This window comes from Pollicipes pollicipes, unplaced genomic scaffold, assembly GCF_011947565.3.
Source record: "Pollicipes pollicipes isolate AB1234 unplaced genomic scaffold, Ppol_2.1 Scaffold_1600;HRSCAF=1878_pilon_pilon_pilon, whole genome shotgun sequence".
NCBI lineage: Eukaryota > Metazoa > Arthropoda > Thecostraca > Pollicipedomorpha > Pollicipedidae > Pollicipes > Pollicipes pollicipes.
The window spans coordinates 6,468,319-6,479,261 of record NW_023595962.1 but is presented as its reverse complement, the minus strand read 5'-3'; positions in this window follow the sequence as shown (position 1 = coordinate 6,479,261).

Genomic DNA, 10,943 nt, shown 5'->3' with positions numbered 1-10,943 from the left:
CAGGATCAATCCGGTCGTTAAAGAGCCTTCCAAACTGCACCTAATTTCTTTGCATTTGCTAGGAGGGCACTGGGCTGTTGCTGGGGCCCTTCTTGCCACCGTACCGTGGCGCTCTTGTCATTCAGGGCCTTCCACAGATTCTTCCGATTCGCCCGAAAGGCTCTACACCACAGCCGGAGGCCCCATATGTTAACCTGCCGGGATATTCTCGGTTGCTCAGGGGCCCATCACGTTCGCTACGGTTCACCTTCTGACACACTCGCGATATGCTCATGGGCCCTATATCTTGGTCTAGGGCCACTCCAATTCTCTGTCACTGGCTTAGAGCATTGCGTTCTTGTCGGGGGCCATCTGTTAACCTGCTTATGCGCACTTGGTCGTTCAGGGCCCTCCTAGCTGGGTCTTGGGTACTTTATGAATGGGGTACTCTACCCAGTTGTCGGAGCCCCATTTCTAGTCTATTCTATTATGCTCCTATTCGGGCACACTGGATTATTTGGGGCCCCGCTTATTGTGATCGGGTACACTCGAGCTTTCAGAGGCCCTCCACACAGGGTCTTGGGTATTTCATATTTAAATGGAGGGCCTTACGCTCTTGTCGGAGCCTATATCTAATAGCCCCGCGAGGCACATTAGACCGTTTGAGGGGCCCTCTACAATGCGTCGTGGGTATTTCTTATTTGAATGGAGGACCCTTTTTGTTGGGGACCCCATCCGTTAACCTGCTTGGCCACTCTCGATCATTCGGAGGCCCTCCATGTTGTGTATTTGGTACTTCTCACTTGAATGGGTAGTTGTATGTTCTTAGCAGGGCCCCTTCTATTAAGCCCCTCAGACTAGTGGCGGGTACAGAGGGGGGAATGCACGGGACCATGCCGCCCTTGTACCACAAAGGGACCCATAGGCTCCGAAAGGGCCCACGACCGGCCGAACGCACACAGTTTTCTAACACAGAACGGAACAAAACTGAACGTCTTTGGGCTGCTTACGACCAAGAACAATTGGGAGCAAAAGTAAAGAGCCCATAAGCAGACAAAGTTAATTATCCGCTGATTGAGCTGATGATTGGGAATTTGTTGGGCTCGTTACGCTGTCCAGAATACACTATTGTATTATATTGTATTGTATAATACACTTACACTATTGCCGGGGCCCTATACACTCACATGTCGGGTGAAAGGGATCGCTAAGGAGCCCCCCACGTTGCCCTCGATATCTTTGCATTTTCTCGCAGGATCTTACGCTGCTGTTGGAAAACCATCTGCTTACATGCATGGGCACTCTTGATCGATTAGGTTTTCATCCACGGATTCTTCGCATTCGCCCGAAAGGCTTTATAAGTTTTTCCGAGGTCCCATTTGCCAGGATACACTTAGTTCCTCAGGAGACCTTCACATTGGTGTCGGGTTCTTTCCACATGTTCGGAGGGCCTTGTGCTGTTGGTGAGGCTCACACAAGGTAAGGTACCAAGCCACGCGATGCTCAAGGGCCCTCTTCTTTGAACTAAGGCTCTTTCACTTTGATCCCATTTGTGGAGGACCCTTCTCCCTGCCGCGTCCCTTGCTGTTAACCAGCCTGAGCACTCCTGATCGCTCAGGGACATCAGTTCGTTGCACTAGTGTTCGGTAATTTTTCTTTACTCAGAGGTTGCTGTGCATGGCGGTCTGCCGGGGCACTACCGAACATGGCGGTCTGCCGGGGCACTACCGAACATGGCGGTCTGCCGGGGCACTACCGAACATGACGGTCTGCCGGGGCACTACCGAACATGGTGGTCTGCCGGGGCACTACCGAACATGGTGGTCTGCCGGGGCACTACCGAACATGGCGGTCTGCCGGGGCACTACCGATCCTTCAGGGGCCTACCACGTTGGTTCTGGGCTCTTCTCGCTGCTCTGCGCACACTCTACTCGTTGAGGGAAGCCTCTATGTTGGCCTCCGGCCGGCACCCATGATTCCACACGATCCGCCCTCATTGGCCATGGTGCCTTAGCCTCAGAGCGGCAGTCGGCTGGGTGCCAGTGACTTCTTCGCGCAATTGTCGCAGGTTATTTTAAGTGCCGCAAACATCCAAGTGGCATTTCCATTAGTTATTTAATGTTCGACACGTACTCTACCCGTTCGTCACATTTTTCATACACCTGAATGCTAGGATATTTTGCACTCCTTTGTAACAAAAGGAGAAACTCTGCATTAGTCATCAGCCATCAGCTGATCACATCGACCTGTTGTCTAGCCGTAAATAAGCTAGGAACCAAGTTGGTATTTATTCTGATGGGATTTAGCAACCAGCTTTAGCAGATCTTGTCTGTTTTTCCGAAATACTTGGCCTAAAATGACAGGATTTTTCATGATCTATATGCCAACGTTTATATATATATATATATATATATATATATATATATATATATATATATATATATATATATATATGCATGTGTGTGTGTGTGTGTGTGTGTGTGTGTGTGTGTGTGTGTGTGTGTGTGTGTGTGTGTGTGTGTGTGTGTGTGTGTGTGTGTGTGTGTGTGTGTGTGTGTGGTGTGTGTGTGTGTGTGTGTGTGTGTGTGTGTGTGTGTGTGTGTGTGTGTGTGTGTGTGTGTGTGTGTGTGTGTGTGTGTGTGTGTGTGTGTGTGTGTGTGTGTGTGTGTGTGTGTGTGTGTGTGTGTGTGTGTGTGTGGTGTGTGTGTGTGTGTGTGTGTGTGTGTGTGTGTGACGTAACATACCATTTATCCTTAGATGTAGAAGCAGAAATGCGAAGAAGTTCATTACGCTGCCCAGATACCCAATGTCGTTTCCGGGGACCTACATGCCAACTTGCAGGGTCAATCCAATCGTTAAAGCACTTTCCAAACTGCGCCTACTTTCTTTTGAATTTACCAGGGGGCACTGGGCTGTTACGGGGGCGTCCAAAATTCTAGAGGGCCCCACAATGTTGCGTGCCCACCCCCACCCCCTTGACGAAATCCTGCATCCACCCCTGCACGGGAAGTCGCAAGTCGATTTCCTGTGTGCGGTTTGTCGCTTTCCGGTTGAGTGATTGGTACCTTTCAGTTCAGAACTAAGGAGCCAGACACGCACTCAGGTTCAGTTGAGGTATGTGATCATGGATCACTGTTTATGCACACTTTAATTCCCAATGATTACCCAGCCGGAAAACCAAGTACATCCAGCATAGTCCCCACCTCTCACCGCCATACTGACCACTGACACGCTGCCCAGGCCGGGATCCCGTGCCTGGGTTTTGTCGAAGTCGGCTTTTCACCCGCTATATACCAAGGCCATGGATCACCTGCGTATATTGGTATACAAGTCGATAGAGACCTTTTACCTGGAGACTTCTACGGCTATTTAGCGGCATCTTACTGCGTTAGAAAAATTCCCTAGTTTGTTAAGGCCTCGGCGAACAGAACATGCCGTGGTGCTGCTGTCTTGGTATAGGTGGCAAATTCAAGGTTGTTGTGGGAGCAACGGTTGTTGGGTTACACATGCCTGCGTACCTAATCATAATGCAGATTATGTATTATGCAATCATGACAAAATACTTGAACACGCATTTTGTCTTTGCGAATGATGACGTCGCTACCGTACACACTGCGATTTATTCAGACATGCCCTCTGCTTGGCATTTACAGTCTATCTTTCTCGTATGGATGCCTTAAACACCTTATCATGTGACTCTTGGTGGTGACACGGCACGCAAATAAGTAGGCGGTGAGCACGGCGGCAAACCATTATAACGGCTACCGGCTGAAGCTGTCACGCTGAGTGTGTATAAAAGGTGTGCCAACAGCGATGATATCGCCTCGCGTTGTAGCCGCTTACTTTTACGGCACGCAGTCAAAGCGTCCCAAAGCGTCCCAAAGCGTCCCAGAGCGTCCCGCAGCTGATCCAGCCCGATGTGCGGGATGCAAATACAAACTTACGCTGCCGGTATTCTGACCCGCCGGAGGCCTCCGCAAGTACAGTTTATTGGCAGTTTGTATGTTGTCCTATGACCTCCAACACTGACCTCTTACCCGCCCAGCCGTTTTTCCAGCCCCGAGGCGGCCACATGATCGGTTGGCCGCCGGCAGACTTAATGCACATTGGCCAACCTTACACGAGGGGAGGAGCAACAGGCCGTGATGTCCGATCCGGGAGTGTGGAAGCGTGCCGAATATCGACATATCGACAGGTTAAAAATATCGGCACTCCACTCCCATGCCTGGGTTCTCTCGCCCTTGGTCTCGCCGCGTTCTCCCGCGGCAAAACCAAGAGATCAAGAGAGACCAAGATCTTTCCCACATGCCCGCTCCATGCCCCCCCCCCCCCCCCTCCACGCGCTCACCCTTCTTTTAAACAGCACCACCAAGGCTGCCACTGACCATCACTTTTGTGCTTTTGTTACCAGATTATCGTTTCCGGTGCAGGTTATGAGCCCAGCGGTAGGCTCTTTGTGTTGTGTTAGGCGTGCGAAAGCTGCAGCATGTACTTCTGGTGTACTTCGCATTATCCTTTTGCCAATAGTCCATCCTAGCATAATATCATTGTCCGCCATGCTGCTGACGTAGGAACAGAGTAATGACAGCAATGCTCAGGTCTTCTGGATTACTGGCTGTTGCGTTTTTTGTGAATCAGTATGTTGTGCTGCTGTTAGGCAAACCTCATGACAACATGGTTGTCGATTTGTATTCTTTTGAGTGGGCCACTGCCCCCTCCCTGTCCCCTCCCCCCCAATGTCCAGTCTGTCTGGCCCCGCGGCGGCGAGTTTGGCCCCCAAATTTTCTAAAGTCCAAGTACATGACAAACATTACAAATAGAAGCTCGACATTATATCAAATTTAAGAAAGGCTTCTACTGTTGCTTTCGTTGTCAAAGCCAATGATCAAGGATGTGACTGGAGTTTGGTGCCTCCTGCTGATTACGGCATCATTTGTTGTTGAGATTTTTGCTCTTGATTGGATGGAGCGATCCCCTTCCTGTTTGAAAATGGGGACGAGAGCGCGTTGGCGACACCCGTGGTCGGGGGTTCGCGTTGCCGTGAAAATAGATGAAGTGACACCCCTGCATGGAAGGAAAGCCTAATACGCCCGTGGTGGGGGGTTCGCGTTGCCGTGAAAATAGATGAAGTGACGCCCCTGCATGGAAGGAAAGCCTAAGACCGGAATGGACGGAATTCAACCGCATCAATCCAAGCCAATCAACGAACTCAACCAAAGCCGTGCATGCATATCATTCGGCGTGAATGAATAATTTTGTTTTTATCGCAGTGATTAACGCCGACTCAAGAGCGTCTTCCGCCTCAATTTTGTTCATCTGTTGTGTTGCGGTCTGCGTAAAGCACAGCGCCACTGCTCTCTGTTGCGTCGGTTATCAATGTTTAGACCAGCCGTGCCAGGTTTTCTCGGACGCCGTCATGTTCCGCAGGACTGAAGTCATGTTTAGCTCCTGATCCACAAATCTCATTTCCTCGCCCGACCTACGCATGTCGGTTACGCATGTGCACAAAATGCATAACATTTGAACGACATTTTCACTACGCACACCGTTCTTGCATTCCCCTCCTTGTCACCGGGTACACGAGGGGCGCTGCTGCCGCCCTTCTCGGCAACAGCCAACGGGTACACGAGGGGCGCTGCTGCCGCCCTTCTCGGCAACAGCCACCGGGTACGCGAGGGGCGCTGCTGCCGCCCTTCTCGGCAACAGCCACCGGGTACGCGAGGGGCGCTGCTGCCGCCCTTCTCGGCAACAGCCACCGGGTACACGAGGGGCGCTGTTGCCGCCCTTCTCGGCAACAGCCACCGGGTACACGAGGGGCGCTGCTGCCGCCCTTCTCGGCAACAGCCACCGGGTACACGAGGGGCGCTGTTGCCGCCCTTCTCGGCAACAGCCAACGGGTACACGAAGGGCGCTGCTGCCGCCCTTCTCGGCAACAGCCACCGGGTACGCGAGGGGCGCTGCTGCCGCCCTTCTCGGCAACAGCCACCGGGTACACGAGGGGCGCTGCTGCCGGCCTTCTCGGCAACAGCCAACGCTCGGCACCGCCGTTGGTCCGCGCTACGGGCAACCCAGCCCTCTGAACGCGGTGCCGACAAGCTTCGCCACGCGCACTCCTCGGACGCGGCGCTCGCGACTCCACGCGCACTCCTCGGACGCGGCGCTCGGGACTCCAGGCGGGAAACAATGCAGGCTTCGTTTTCATCATGCAGGCCAGACGCGGTTGTTACCCCGTTAATCGGGGAGTGTTATCACCTGGCCGGTTCCTGCACCACCCGCACCACTGCCAGACAGTCTTGCTGGGGAGGGAGGCGGGGGTGACCGGCATTATTCTTTTCCAAACTCCGATGAATCTGGACCAAATTTCTTCGACGTCGCCCAATATTCAATTCAACCGTGGCCCCGTGCCCCCTCCCCATTTGCTACGTTCCTGGCGCGTTCAGGGTGTCGCACAGCTGCACAAGGCTTCAGTACCGCTGCCAGCGTGGGAAACAACGCCTGCAGAGCCTCCGAGGCGTCGGTTGTCGTTATCGGTCGGTTCTCGGCCGCAGCCGACTGTCACACTCAACACTGCTGTCTGCGCTCCTGCCTGGGAGCAGCTGTATGCATGTGCGCATGCGTGTGTGTGTAGGTGTATGCACGCACGTATGTATGCATGTACACATGCATGTGCATGCATGTATGCACACATGCATTCATGCATGCATGTGCGTTTGCATGTATGCTTGTATTACTGTCGTAGGGCCATCCACAAGGGAGCGCGGCTTTTACAGCCCCGGGCTTAAAGCACGGGAGATAAAAAACATGCAGGTACGAAAGATCAAACGCACACCCACCTATTCATTGTTTACCAGTACCACTAGCGTTTAACAGGTGCGCTCTCAACCGCGCTTACAAAACGCCGCATTGTCAGCTATATATGACGTCCTCTGGCACAGCACTGTACAGTGCTGGTACTTGGTGCCGCATTGTCAGCTATATATGACGTCCTCTGGCACGACACTGTACAGTGCTGGCACTTGGTGCCCAATTGTCAGCTATATATGATGTCCTCTGGCACAGCACTGTACAGTGCTGGCACTTGGTGCCCAAAACGTTTCCCACCGGCCTCGGCTCTCCGTCCAGAGAGGTGAAGGAGCCTATCCTGCCGCGTGGGCCGCACACGTGCGTTGCAGTTTAACATAAGCATGACCTTCAGCACACCAGGCTCGCCACGTAGCATCGCCTTATGAGCTGGGGGTGACCGCTTGGAATTCTGCCAGAAGCAAGGTTTAGGATACTTTGGATTCTATCAGTTTTTGTATCGTACAATTCCAAGAAACCGGCGAGACAGCACCTGTCCTGCCCGAACACCAGCGCTGTTATGTATTTGTAGCACGAATTTAGATGGAAGGCAGTGCCGCGCATCAGATGGGCCATCACCGACCCACGTGCCGCGCATCAGATGGGCCATCACCGACCCACGTGCCGCGCATCAGATGGGCCATCACCGACCCACGTGCCGCGCATCAGATGGGCCATCACCGACCCACGTGCCGCGCATCAGATGGGCCATCACCGACCCACGTGCCGCGCATCAGATGGGCCATCACCGACCCACGTGCCGCGCATAAGATGGGCCATCACCGACCCACGTGCCGCGCATCAGATGGGCCATCACCGTCCCACGTGCCGCGCATCAGATGGGCCATCACCGACCCACGACCAGGGCCCATGGCCCATGCATCGGCGGGTGAGCTCGGACACGTGTAAATCCATCCAATTGAGAAAAAACTTAAGTGCTAACTGGGTCTACGTGGCATTGTTTTTAATGTGTCCATAAAAAGCGTGTTGTGCGTCTACCGGTACTCAGGATCGCATAGCTGTCGCATAACATTATGCATAGTCTCTTCGACACTTGGTAATGCATTTGCAGCGAACTGAGAATAGGTACTATAACAACTTTGAGCAGTGACAAATGAACCACAGAGCGGATATCGGCGGTCAAAGTCTTTTAAAGACTGGTCCCTTTGATCTCATCTGGGTCACTGACTTCCACAGATACAAAATCTGGATTCGCACGAAGGATGCCAAATTGATGCATTAACAGGTGCTGAAAACTTGATGTCGTTGCCAGCGTTCATTTTTGAGCTGTGCTCGAAAAAACCATAGGCAATTCAGCTTCCTCCAGCCGTTCGCGGGCAAGTTTTAAAGCCATCCAAACCCAGGGTGTGCTGTCAAACACAAGACAATCGTGAACAAATAAGATTTTCACTCCTCCAGTAAGTGCACCAGTGACAGAAGACCCATGGCAGACTTGACACAACCAGTAAAATAAGTTACGCAAATTGAACAATATTAGCAGCTATCCCACCGAAAAGTTCAGAAGAAAAACCTAAACTTTCAAAATTTGGCATGGATTCATTGAGCAACAGTTAGGTGAGTCTTCGATGTAAACACAGCTACACACCAGACCAAGCTGTTACTGTGAGGGTGTGGAGCACTTAGACTGGTCTTTTTCACACACAAACGATGCCTCACATCAAATCACAACCACAATCAACATCACAAACCACAATAAACATAAAAGCGATCACAATCAACATCACAAATTACAATCAACATCAATGATCAATGAAATGCATAATAAACTGTGAGTCTTTCATCGCCTTAGTCTCACTCACTTGTCAATACGGCCCGCAGACACCGCTGCCTGAAATGTGCATCTGTCGTCGAAACTGAAAAAGGTGGTAATATAGAGATTCCCTATACATGTCTGAAGAACATGCAATTTACGACCACGATCACAGGATTGTTACATATAAAACGTTGTAGTCGTTACTGTACGTTTTGCGATTGTTACTAGTCTTTAATATTTATCTCATTAAGGTTTTTGCTCTGTATTATTTGCTTATCTTTTCCAGTATCTGAATCTGGATGCAGCCGCGGGAAAAATTCCCTTTCTTCGTTTAATCATAATTCGTCTAATTCGTCTAACATATGATGCCATTGAAGTATGCAATAGCGAGCGGAAGTTTTAGTCAGGCTATATGAAATGTGAATAGTTTCTGCACACGATGTTAACAGTTATTTTCATAAATTTTGATGCAACATGTAGCAATATTCCACGTTATTTGGTGCCATTGCTAAATGTCAATGATGTCACTAGATGGGCAAAAATATTCGTGCATAAAATGTATTGCGATCCTTGCTTTTACGCAGCATCGCACAAACGATGCGGTGAATGTTGTGGAATGAAACATAGATAGTGCTAAAGGGAAAATGTAGATAGTTTCAAAGGCACCATGTGCCATTTATTTGGTATTCTTGCATGATTCATCTCCGTTCACAGCAAACACCGTATAAGACCGCCTCTGGTTCTTGGAGGCAGGTTATGACATTGTGGCAATTGTGACGATTCAGTTGAATTTTGTGTTTATGTACAGTGTAATGAGCTGAGGAAGCCTTCCATAGCTTGGAATATCCAGCATTGCTTACTCTGTCAGTGGAAAGTCTGCAGTTGATGTACATATGCAACTTTGAAAGACGAGGCCTGTGGTCTATTGAGATAAGGCAGGAGGGTGATATGTTGGGGACATTTCAATGATAAGATATACCAACAAACAAACTTAGAAAAATCGAAAAATTTGAATCCAAGCTCTTCTTTCTTATCTGTGGCTGAAAATTACCATCATATCTCAAAATCTACTTTGGTGCAATACAAATTCTATGACCCAGGTCCTTTGATTGCTGCTCTGTCCGCAACAGCACTGGCATCAGCCAAACAATGCTGCGTTTGAGATGGCCCTCGCCTGCCAATTCGTGCACACTTCAGCGCGTGTGTCCAAAATTAAGAAGAAGAGAATAAATTCACATTGGAAGAACATAGCACTGGCAGGTCAATGCCGGGTCGGTGTTGTAGCATAGCGCGCTTCGCGGGCTGTATCACGAGCTGGCCTGGACGGACGGGGCTGCGGGCCAATGTTTCGGAGAGAGCTCGTTGCAGACCGAACATCTACCGGGTGACAGGCGATAGCACAACGGGCAAGGTCCCATCAACGGGGGGAGACGTGTCGCTAGATCAAGACCACGGGGAGACGTGTCGCTAGATCAAGACCAACGGGGAGACGTGTCGCTAGATCAAGACCACGGGGAGATGTGTCGCTAGATCAAGACACGGGGAGATGTGTCGCTAGATCAAGACCACGGGGAGACGTGTCGCTAGATCAAGACCACGGGGATAGGTGTCGCAGATCAATACCACGGGGGAGACGGTGTCGCTAGATCAAGACCACGGGGAGATGTGTCGCTAGATCAAGACCACGGGAGATGTGTCGCTAGATCAAGACCACGGGAGATGTGTCGCTAGATCAAGACCACGGGGATATGTGTCGCTAGATCAAGACCACGGGGGACGTGTCGCTAGATCAAGACCACGGGGAGACGTGTCGCTAGATCAAGACCACGGGAGATGTCGCTAGATCAAGACCACGGGGAGATGTGTCGCTAGATCAAGACCACGGGGAGATGTGTCGCTAGATCAAGACACGGGGAGACGTGTCGCTAGATCAAGACCACGGGGAGACGTGTCGCTAGATCAAGACCACGGGGAGACGTGTCGCTAGATCAAGACCACGGGGAGATGTGTCGCTGGATCAAGACCACGGGAAGACGTGTCGCTAGATGAAGATCGGGTCCCTGCATTTAGATTACGTACGCTATGCCAGGGAAAACTGAAACAAAAAAGTCGTTCACCTGATGTCTACATAACGTCTAGATCTAAACCCTAACTATCGACACGTGAAGTGTTGACCCGCCAAATTTCACAACGCAAGTTATCGACACACGAAATATCGACGCGCAAAGCATCGTCTCGGAAAACATCGCCCCGGAAAACACCGAGAGCTTAAAATCTCGCCACACAAAGCAGTAGCGCCGCAAGACGTGGATATTTAGAGTTTCGTCAACGTAAAATATCTTCAAATAAA